The following is an 11,607-nucleotide window of genomic DNA, read 5'->3' on the forward strand; positions in this document are numbered from 1 at the left end:
CCAGCATTTTGGGAAGCTGAGGTGGGAGGAGTTTGAGACCAGCCTGGGCAACATCGTGAGGCCCTCTCTCTACAAAAATAAAAAATAAAAGATTAGCCAGGTGTGGTGACATGTATCCGTGGTCCCAACTACCTGGGTGGCTGACGTGAAGGATCGTTTAAGCCCAGGAGGTTGAGGCTTGTGGGAGCCCTGATTATATCACTGCACTCAGCCTGGGCCACAGAACAAGAGTTTGTCTCAAAAAATAAAATAAATAGCCGGGCACAGTGGCTCAAGCCTGTAATCCCAGCACTTTGGGAGGCCGAGGCAGGTGGATCACGAAGTCAAGAGATCGAGACCATCCTGGTTAACATGGTGAAACCCCGTCTCTACTAAAAATACAAAACATTAGCTGGGCATGGTGGCACATGCTTGTAATCCCAGCTACTCAGGAGGCTGAGGTAGGAGAATTGCTTGAACCCAGGAGGCGGAGGTTGCAGTGAGCCGAGATCGCGCCATTGCACTCCAGCCTGGGTAACAAGAGTGAAACTCTGTCTCAAAAATAAAATAATAAAATAAAATAAAATAAATAAAATCCAGAGGTTAAGGGAGAGGGTGTGGGCATAGTCATGGCATGGCCATGAGTTGACATTGGTTGAAGCTTGGTGATAGGTGCTAGGTATGTGGGGATTTGTTAAATTATTCTCTCCACCTTCGTATATGGTTGTATATTCTATAATATATTGATATGTTTTAATGGAGAGCCTCTCCTCAAATCTTTGGGGCTGACTGGGCAGGAGGTGGTGAGATGCTGTTTTGTAGGTGAGGAAACTGATGGCCCAGTGGGCGGCCTGGTCCCAGATCACAGTGGGAGAGTCACGATTCCAACCCGGGTCTGAGGACCAGGTCTGGGCATGTTCTGCCCTCCCGTCTGGCTGACTTCCAGGTGGCATTCCTCAGCCGCAGTGACAGCAATCGTGGCCTATGGGTTTCTCTCGTAGAAAGCCCCTGCCTACCCTGCAGCCTTGGTCTCTGGCCTGGAGGGTTGTCCTCCGGTGACCTTGAGATGGTCCAGCCTCTGTAACGAGCCCTGGGCCGGGCTTGGCAGCCCTGGCAGCCACTCCTGACCAAGGCACCCCCCATCCTCGGCTAGTCTCAGGCTGGGAAGCTTGGAGCCAGGCCTGGCAGACAGAGGTGGGCAGAAAGATCTCACGCACACCCTAGCTGGGACCTCCTGGGAATCTACCGGAAGCCCTTACGCAGCCCAAGTGCAGGAAGGGTGGCAGATTTTTTTTTTGTTTTGTTTTTTGAGACAGTCTTACTCTGTCGCCAGGTTGGAGTGCAATGGCACAATCTCAGCTCACTGCAACCTCTGCCTCCTGGGTTCAAGCAATTCTTTTGCCTCAGCCTCTGGAGTAGCTGGGATTACAGGCACCCGCTACCATGCCCGGCTAATTTTTTTTTTTTTTTTTGTATTTTTAGTAGAGACGGATTTCAACATGTTGGCCAGGTTGGTCTTGAACTCCTGATCTCAGGCGATCCACCTGCCTTGGCCTCTCAAAGTGCTGGGATTACAGGCATGAGCCACCACACCCGGCTATTTTGCTTATTTTTAGCAGGATTGGAGGCAGGACCCAGTGCAACCTGCTGCCTGCCACCTGCCAGGGTCCCCAGAGCCATCCCCACCACGAGCTGCGGCTCAAGCCCCGAATGGGGCAGCGTTGGCTGTGTGGCTGGCCGTGGGTACCCAGGGTCACTTCTGAGGTGTGGGTGTCAGGGTTCCAGGCTGGGGTGAGAGTAAAGGGGTCAGGATGAGTCACCTCTTCAGCATGTCCAGGGGTTTAGACTGCACAAAAAGAGGACCCAGTGTCCCTTCACAGCTAACTGGAGACTGTGAGACAGATATCCTTCCCACTTTACAAATGGGAAACTGAGGCTCAGAGGAAGACAGCGACTCACCTGGGGTCATGGAGTTCGGGACAGAGGCCAGACTCAGCCCAGTGGCAGACGGTGAAATGCAGCCCTGCCCTGCTCTGGCCTTTGTTCTCTGCCCCCTCCCTTCTCAGTGCTGGCCACTGTGAGGCTGCTGGGAGCCCTTAGAGGGGGCAGCACTTGGCTCTGATCTGGCTCCCTGAGACAGGCAGCAGGCCGTTCTCGGTGAGTGTCTGAGATTTCTGGCGTTTTGGAGATGTAGCTGCTAAAAGTTTGGGGGACAGGGATCCTCTCAGGGCCAGCTCATAGAGGGACCCCTGGGCAAGATTCCCTAGCTCCGAGGATGTGGGAAGGCTGCTGCTCTGCCTCAGAGACTGCAGCATGACCTACAGTGGTCAGATAGCAGAAAAGACTGCCAAGGACAGCTTCAGAGCTAGATAGGGGAGGCTTGTGGTTCTGAGAAAACCTGGGCTGGTGGGAGCTTCTCTGGTGGATAGGGAGGGGCCTGGGACCTCAGATACTGTCTTTTCAAAATTGATTTAAAAATAAATCAAAATAGATTTATTTTTAATAAGTACATATAATTTTTGATCCTAAAATTATATGTACTTATTAAAAACATTTCAGAAAAGAACTTGAGGGCAAAGGGGAAATTCCTCATCGTCTTTCCATGCAGAGGAGGACCCAGTACTGAGAGGGGGTGACAGGGCCCACATCTGGGGAGCTGACCCAAGGTGCCGCGTGTTGTACATCACGCTTTCCGGCTGCCCAGGGCCAGCGTGGCCAGTGGGAGCCAGGCGCCAGGGTACACTGCCATCCTTGGCAGCACTGTGAGCCTGTAGGGTAGGGGTTCTGTGGCCGGTGTGGCTACAGTGTGGGCCTCTCTGCCTGCTCAAGTGTGGAGGGGAGGGAATACTGCTGCCAGTGCTCTGGACTCTGGAATGGGGTGGGTGTGATTCTAAGGGTGTCCACCTCTCTGGGCAGGGCATCCAGACAAAGCCCTGGCCAGTTCTGCAGCACCCAAGTTCACGGGTGGTGCACAGGCGCGAGGGTTCAACATCAGGTCAGGGACTCTGCCTGGCTCCTTCCTTGGGCCCCAGTGCCAGGCACCCTGATGAGGGATGAACAGAGGAAGGGCAGGACACAGGGAGGGGAGTCCAAAGCCACTGGGAAGGATTCTTTCTTCCAAACTATCTACATAAGCAGTTTTCTAACTGCTTCCCAGAGTCCCAGGCTTCCAGCAGGGGCCTGAGGGACAGGTTGGGGTGGTGATGGGGAATGCACTGCCTTTCTAAGTGGAAGTTCAGCCTTACAGTGTATTCATGAAAAACGCTTGCACCGCTGAAGCACTAATCTGGTCCTACAGACAGAAAGAGGGTCCAGAGAGCTCAGGGCTTGGTCCAGCTCGCACAGTGGTGGGGTCTGCAGAGGCCGCTCTCCCGTCCTGTGCTGTTGGCAGAACCTCACCTTTGGGGCTTGAGGGGGAGTACGAAGTGGCAATCAGGACAAAGGACTCTGAGCTCTCAGTTGAGTTGGGAGAGGAGAGAAAAGAGGGAGTTGGGCCTGGGAGCCGTGGCTCATACCTGTAATCTCAGCACTTTGCGAGGCCAAGATGGGCAAATCTGGAGGTCAGAGCGAACTTGAGACCAGCCTGGCCAATATGGTGAAACCTCATCTCTACAAAAAATAAAAAATAAACACACACACACACACACACACACACACACACACACACACAATTAGCTGGGCGTAGTGTCAGGTGCCTGTAATCCCAGCTACTCAGGAGGCTGAGGCAGAAAAGTCACTTGAGGCCGGGCACGGTGGCTCAAGCTTGTAATCCCAGCACTTTGGGAGGCCGAGGCGGGTGGATCACGAGGTCGAGAGATCGAGACCATCCTGGTCAACATGGTGAAACCCCGTCTCTACTAAAAATACAAAAAATTAGCTGGGCATGGTGGCGCGTGCCTGTAATCCCAGCTACTCAGGAGGCTGAGACAGGAGAATTGCCTGAACCCAGGAGGCGGAGGTTGCGGTGAGCCGAGATTGCACCATTGCACTCCAGCCTGGGTAACAAGAGCGAAACTCTGTCTCAAAAAAAAAAAAAAAAAAAAAAAAAAAAAAAAAAAAAAAAAAAAGAAAAGTCACTTGAACCCAAGAGGCAGAGGTTGCAGTGAGCCGAAATCGCACCACTGCACTCCAGCCCAGGCGACAGAGTGAGATTCTGTCTCCAAAAAAAAAAAAAAGAGGGAGTTGGATCCTAGGGGAGTTGGATGTTGCAGACTGGACTCCAGAGCCTGGGGGCGTGGTGAGTGGGTGATCCCGCGTCCGAGGCTGCTCCTCGAGGGTCCCCCAGGCTCTCCATACAGGAAGGGGTGGTGTTGGGAAGTGGGGACGAGGCCTGAAATTCAATCCCATGTAGGTTGAGCTATGATGTCATCTGACACCATCTCCCAGAATTGCATCTACCCCAAGGAAGGGGCAAATTTTTCTTTGCTGGGCACCTGCAGGGCTGTCTAGCTGGAGCTGCGTTTTTGTTGCAAGCAGTTTGTTCTTATTTAGATTGGGTTTATCTTGGGGTGGTCTGGGGCAGACTGAGGTAGATTGGAAGGTAGAAACCACCCCCTTAGAGCCACCATGTAGATCCCCTTAGGGTCTGGGTAGTAGAACTGGGCCCTGTGACCTTGGAGTTGGAGGGGAAGCTGAATGCAGGATGGTCAACTCACACAGCTGTGACCAACTCCCGTGCCCAGAGTCCTGTCCTCCAGGACATTCCTACTGGCACTACCCCAATTTCCCAAAAGATTCCAGGGATCTCTCCTTTTTTCTTTTCTTTTTTTTTTCAGACCCTTCTGTGGTGTGTATGTATATATATATATATATTAAATTTCACAGTCTCTCTCTGTCGGGCTGGAGTGCAGTGGCACATCTCGGCTCGCTGCAACCCCCGCCCCCCAAGTTCAAGCGATTCTCCTGTCTCGGCCTTCCGAGTAGCTGGGATTACAGGCGTGCACTACCATGATCGGCTAATTTTTGTATTTTTAGTAGACGGGGTTTTGCCACGTTGGCCAAGCTGATCTCGAACTCCTGACCTCAAGTGATCCTCCCGCCTTGCCTTCCAAAAGCGCTGGGATTACAGGTATGAACCACCAGGCCTGGCCATCCAGGGAATCTCTTCTTTGCCCAGCCTGGCTCTCTTCCACCCATCAGTCCCGACTCGGGTTCCCCATCTTTGGGTTCCTTCCTCCCAGTCTGAGGTACCCTGCCCCACACATCTACTGGATGAGCTTAGTGTTGGGGCCTGCGGGGTGGCTGGGTAAGGCTGGACCCCAGTCTTGTCAGGCCAGGCTGGGGTAGGGGAGGATGTACCGGGGACCCATCTCCCAGCTTTTCTGGGCCGGTGCGCCAGGTGATCTGCCCCGTCTCCCGCCCTTCTGCCACCACTCGGGCCGCACGCGCGCGCCGGGGCCAACGGGCGCCAGGCTCCACCGAGCCACCCGCGATCGTGGCGACTCCTCGCACCTCTGCGGGGAGAAGGCCACCAGCTTCGCCAGGGGGCGCGCGTCGGGGTCGCGGCTCTTTGAACTCGGCCCAGCGAGGCCGCGGGGGGATGCGCAGTCGGTATCGTGGCTTGCGTGGCGCTGCAGCAACGAGCCCGTGGCCGCAGAGCGTTGGTTAGTCCGGGCCTCGCTAAGGGTCGGCGGGCGGGGCGGGGGGTGCTCCCTTGGCCGGGCGGGTGGAGGTGTGGGAGCCGCGTTCCAGTGCCGCGGGGGCCTCCGGGCGCGGGCGAGCGGGACCGGCGTGCGGCGCGGCGGCCTAGCCCCGGCGTCCCAGCGTTCCTGCCTCCCGCCTCCCGCCGGCGCCGAGCCGGTTCAGCCGCGCAGCTGCAGTGACACCCAGCGGCCGTAGCGGGAAGTGCGGGCGCCGCGGCCTGGCCTCCCCGGGGCTCGGGTTTCTCGAGGTTCCCACCCGCGATTATGCGCGGACACCCCCGAGGAGAGCGACCGCGCGCTGCAGATGCCCGCGGGGCACTTCCCCTGCCCCTCCCCCGTTTCCTCCCAGGCAGGCGCCCGAGCGCTGGGAGATCCTGCGCCTCGGCAGTGCCCGGAAAGGCGGGGCGGGGCGCAGCGGCGGCGCTGGGCTGTGACCCTGACAGTTTCACTTCTGGATCCCGTTCGGGCTGTGATGGGACAGCGTGGGGGCGGCAGGGGGACACGCGGGCACGCCGAGATCCAGCGCTTGGGACCCTGATGAGGGGAGGCGTTTTCCTCTCGGGGTGTCAGGCGACCCACGCTTTCCTCCATGTCCACCCCCACCCCCCCTTTGCTGTCCCCAGAGCTGCTTTCCTCCCCAGCAGCCACCACCTCCGCCGGGGCTGCCGACCCCCGGAGAGGCCCCGAGCGGCGTGGGCGGCGGGAGGAGCGAGCTGTGAAGCCGCAGGCAGGGGCTTAGGCTGCGGGCTGCTGAGACGCCGAGCTGTTTCTCAGAAGTGCAGCCGCCCCTCCCCTCACACCCCCCTCACTCCCACCGCGCGCCGCACCCCTGCCGCATCTCCGTCGGCCTCGTCGGCCTCGCTTTCCTCTCCCAGGCACCCCTGCCGGCCGGGAATCTGGGGTTGGGGTCTACGCAGAATATAGAGGAGAACCTGAGAAAGAGTAGGGGCCTGGGGTTCAGCCCCAGCCTCAGCGCGCATATTCTGAGCCTCCTACAGTTCCACAGGTGTCCCCTACCTCTGGGGGCCAGGATTGGAATTTGATAGAGCAGTTAGGACAGTGACTTCTTGAGAGGGTCACGGGCAGGGCCACTATTACTGTAGTTCCAGCGCCCGGTGAGGAGAGGCGGGAGAGGGAAGGCCTGGAGCCCGGCTGCTGCAGTGAGGTTGAGGCCAGTCTTAGGAGTACCAGCCGGAAGGCCCTTCAGAGATCCCTGACTCCGGGGAAAATCAGCGCTCAGAAGGGAAAGTCAAGTGTCTGGGCTCATCCCGAGAGCTGCAGGGCTGGGATTGGAACCAGGACTCCAGATACTCGCAGGAGTCTGCGCCTGGCTGTCTTTTGCTTGGGACTTAAGAGCTTTGCTGGATTCACTGACTGCCTGCTTTTCCCCAGCACACACACAAGACACGTGCACGTGCACACGGACACACACGCACACACAGACAGACACAGAAAGATATTCGGAGAGAGAGACAGGTGCACATGGAGACAGACATGCACACGCAGAGAGACACAGCTCCCCGGGAGTCTAGTGGGGCAGCTGAGGTCTGTGAGTGAGACATTCTCAGTAAGTTACTGAGAATGCAATTCCAGTGGGGGTGAGATGGAGATTGTGGGGTGGAAGGACAAGCCTGGGGGAGGAGGTGGCAGCGCCCCCCTAGTTCCCATCCACCGCTACCCCCAGGGCTGTGGTTTATTTGCCTAGGCAGCTCTTCTGGGCCAGGGGGCCAGGGGACTGGGGTGGAGAGGCGAAGTGATGGGAAAGGCTGTTTCGGGGCTTCCTGCCCCCTCACTCCTGGGGAAGGGGGGCAGCTGACATCACCCGCAGGCCTTTCCACTGCAGCCCTTTCCTTGGGTATGTGTGTGTTATTCTGGGGGAAGGTCTGTTATTTGGGGTGAAGGGAGGCAGCTGCCTACTTCACAGGTCAAGACAGAGTTAAAAACAAAACCACAGCAAATTCAACACCCCGTGTCCTTCAGGGACTTTCCATGACACCTTCCTTCCCCCATCTCCCCCAAGCCAGGGAGCACCTCCCCAGAGGGCCTCCCCACCCCAGGTGCAGTGGCTTTTGGCTTTTATGCAAACAACCGTCTGATCCCGGAATGCTCCGCAGCTGGAACTGTGGCCTGGACCGAACGTGCCCCTCCACCATCCCTCAGGCCAGTGTTTCTGGTCTTCTGGGAGCTGTCACCCCCACTCTCCCTCAGACCCTGGATTCTGAGGGACAGGAGATGAGGGCAGGGAGCTAGGTCCTTTCCCCCTGCCTGCCCTCGGGTGGCAGTTGCCTGCAGGTGGAGGTTTGGACACAGCAGCCTAAGTGAATGGCCCGGGTTTTGCATGATGGGGGAGGGGGAGGAGGAGGGTGCAGGTGTGGGTGGCCTTCACTGCCAGGTCCACCCCCCACCCTCTAGGGCATTGAATCAGCTTCCAAGGATCAGGAAGGAAAACTCTTCTCAGGCCAGCAGTCCATTTGGCCCCAACGCCACTGCGTACTGGCAAAGGGGGTCAGGGTCTCTCTGTTTCCCTGTCTTCTGCCTGAGCTGCTTCTGCTTTGGAAAGGGTTTGGGGATGGGAAAGGCCATATAATCCTCTCTCCAGGGCTGAAAACCAGCTACTGAGGGGCCATTGTTGAATGTATTCAGTGCTAAAATGCAGAGGCAGGCGCCCGTGCCATTCCTTTCTCCTCCTCAGTTTGAGCGAGCCTGGGAAACCCCACAGCCTGCTTGGACAGTTTGGGGTACTGATGGGAGGGAGATGGTGCTGATCATAGAGCCAGAAGACGCCGCCGCCAGCCTGGCCCCACATTGCTAGTCCTAGACTTCAGACCATCTTTCTCATGCCTCTTCCACAGAAGAGGGAAAATGGAGGGTGCTTTAGGAGTACCAGCCAGAAGGCCCTTCAGAGATCCTTGACTCCGGGAAAGATCAGCGCTCAGACGGGAAAGTCAAGTGTCTGGGCTCATCCTGAGAGCTGCAGGGCTGGGATTGGAACCAGGACTCCAGGTACTAGAGGCTAGACAGTGTCTACCTTCTCTAACATTTTCTAAGAGAGAATGCAATCATGAGATGGGGAGAAAGCAGCCCCATCCCTCTGCCACTCTCCCAGGACTTTTCCCCCTAACACCTTGGTTTTGGGTCTCCAGGTTTCTAAAGACTGTATTTAAATAGGGTCAAGTTTAAGGACTACAACCCAAGTTTCCCAATGTGGATGTCTGTGAGCCCCAGACATTAAAAAGTTGGAACTTGACTGTATTTTAAGAAGAATCTCTGTTGAGGGAGGAGGGCAGAGCAGCGGCTTGGAAGAGGGGTGCACCGTGCTGAATGTGTTGATCATGCAAAGTCCAGGTCCGGAACCTCCTCCAGTTTCCTTAGTGAACTAAGGACCAGTGGGACCAAGAACCCCATCACGTGGGTTCAGGGGCCAGCGGCAGGATCCCAGTGGTAGGCTCAGCAAGGCATCAGGTGAGAACCCTTATTTCAGTGATAATTCGTTGTTCTTTTTTTTTTTTTTTTGAGACGGAGTTTCGCTCTTGTTGCCCAGGCTGGAGTGCAACGGCGCGATCTCGGCTCACCGCAACTTCTGCCTCCTGGGTTCAGGCAATTCTCCTGCCTCAGCCTCCTGAGTAGCTGGGATTACAGGCATGCGCCACTATGCCCAGCTAATTTTTTGTATTTTTAGTAGAGACGGGGTTTCACCATGTTGACCAGGATGGTCTCGATCTCTTGACCTTGTGATCCACCCGCCTTGGCCTCCCAAAGTGCTGGGATTACAAGCTTGAGCCACCGCACCCGGCCAATTCGTTGTTCTTGATAACTGGACTTTAAGAAATAGAGGAGCGCAATTAAGAAAGTATTCCTTGGGTCGGGATGAAACCCTCCTCATCCTGCCAGCAGCAGCTGCAAATGATAAGGATGCACAAGGACTCATTTCAAACATACCAGGATTTTTTTATTTTTCAGTGTAAAAATTAAGCATGATAAACCTAGAAAACTATCAGTAGGGCTATTTCTTACAGGGTTCTGGCAAGGGCTAGCATTGCTACATTTCAGAAGCTGACTTTCTTTAAACCATCTTTACAAAGGAGTAAACTTCACAGTGCTACACATGGTCGGACTCCGGGTAGAACTCCATAGGAGTGACAAGGGAAAGTCATTACTGGGCAGGGAGGGCATTTCTGAGAAACGAAGATGAGAGGAGAGGCTGTGAGCACAGGCTGTGTCAAAACGCAGGGCAAGGGCTCCCTCCTGCTTTCCTTCCCAGTGGGAAGGCCACCCTGAGCCCCAAACCACATTCTGTTCCTCTCTCGTCATTCTGCAGACAATGGTCATCCACAGACCACACGTATGGTGGCTTTGGCAACCAGAAATTTAAAATAAGCTATGGTTTTTCCAGTAGCCAAAATGATCCTGCACCAAAGCTCACAGACTGAGAACCTGAGCATGCAAAACCACCGTCTGGGGAAGGGATGTCTGCTTTGTAAATGACCTGCTAATTCTTTGCAACCCACAGTAATTTGGTTTCTGTGAACCCACAGAGGCAGGCCCACCAAAAAGGGCCTTGTCTGCTAGCCTGGAGTATACATGAGTCACTGGTGGTGGGATCAGTCATTTTTAAGGCTGCCCCATTTTCCTAACATTTTAAAACGTGTGTTCTCAGCCTTTTCAAGAGAGGAAGAAGCAAAGCTGCACTTACATTCAGAGTGTGAAATAGAATTCATAGATGTGTGGCAAGGGCTTGGGGAAGGTGGGTGGCATCTTGGGACTCATCTCTAGGTTTTCTGGAGTGGGGTCCATGGAGAGATAAACAGTGAGAACCATTTGAAGAAGCTCAAGTTCTGCGGGGGAACTAACGGTTGAGGACTCACAGACAGTGAGGGAGCAAAGCGCTTCCACTTCCCTGGGTGCGACACCATGAAGTGTCTGTAGCACGTGGTTAGCTCACATTGGTTCCAAGGGTCAGCAGATCCTCTGCCCTTGTGCATTAAAACAACATGAAAGAAACTGCGTTAGAGATCATTTACATCCATAATTCATTTGTAAAAGAATTACTATTATGTTCTAGTATGGTCTTTGGATATTTTTCATGTCTTTAAATTTAGGTCATGGTACATACAGTAGAAAATTTACAACCACCCCACATAATCCACACCACCTCTCAAAGGTAACATTAGCTCTCATACAAAATTATGGAAAACCTCACAACATCCTTGGAAGGTATATCCTTACAAAAATTTAATACACTCATTAACATTCCTATTTGAAATAGCTCATCAATATAAACACATAAGACAGTCCACTATTGTAATACAGTATTAAGAAGAAACTCAAGCTGGCCGCAGAGGCTCATTCCTGTAACCCCAACACTTTGGGAGGCTGATTACTTGTGGGTAGATTACTTGAGGCCAGGAGTTCAAGACCAGCCTGGGCAACATGGTGAGACCCGGTCTCTACCAAAAGTACAAAAATTAGCTGGGTGTGGTGGTGCATGCCTGTAGTCTCAGCTAGTTGGGAGGCTGAGACTGGAGGATCACTCGTTGCTTGAGCCCAGGAGGTTGAGGCTGCAGGTGAGCCAGGATTTCGCCATTGCACTCAGCCTGGGCAACAGATCAAGGCTTTGTCTCAAAAAAAAAAAAAAAAAAAGGAAACTTGCATCCAGTTTCTTCAAAGTGCAAAAACCTGTGTATCTTGACAATGCTGGTGGGGCACAGAATATCTACAGCTGGGGTGAGGGAGAGGCGCAGTCTTGTGTTACTTTACAAGCTTTCAGAAATTTCAAGCCCACAATGCTCCTTCAGACTCTTCTGAGTCCACGGTCCTAATGGGTCAGGAGTCTCAATCCTGGGCTCATTCTCAGAACCATTTAGTCGTGCAGCCTTGGAGAATAGAGTCCTTTTCCTGAGATGGCCCAGGTCCAGCCGTTGGTTTCAGATCAAAATTGTCCTCCTTTATCAGCACGTATATTTCAAATCATTCTCCTTGTCTGACC

The 11,607-nt window shown here is 54.4% G+C and overlaps 1 long non-coding RNA gene across 1 annotated transcript; it reads left to right on the forward strand.

Annotated features, from left to right (window-relative positions):
* Positions 1-5,531: 5,531 nt before the first annotated feature.
* On the forward strand, positions 5,532-11,266 carry LOC141581868 (uncharacterized). The gene is made up of 2 exons (XR_012514663.1): positions 5,532-5,582; positions 8,474-11,266. It is a non-coding gene; the product is annotated as an uncharacterized LOC141581868 (long non-coding RNA).
* Positions 11,267-11,607: the final 341 nt, after the last annotated feature.

This window comes from Saimiri boliviensis, chromosome 17 (genome assembly GCF_048565385.1).
Source record: "Saimiri boliviensis isolate mSaiBol1 chromosome 17, mSaiBol1.pri, whole genome shotgun sequence".
Lineage (NCBI taxonomy): Eukaryota > Metazoa > Chordata > Mammalia > Primates > Cebidae > Saimiri > Saimiri boliviensis.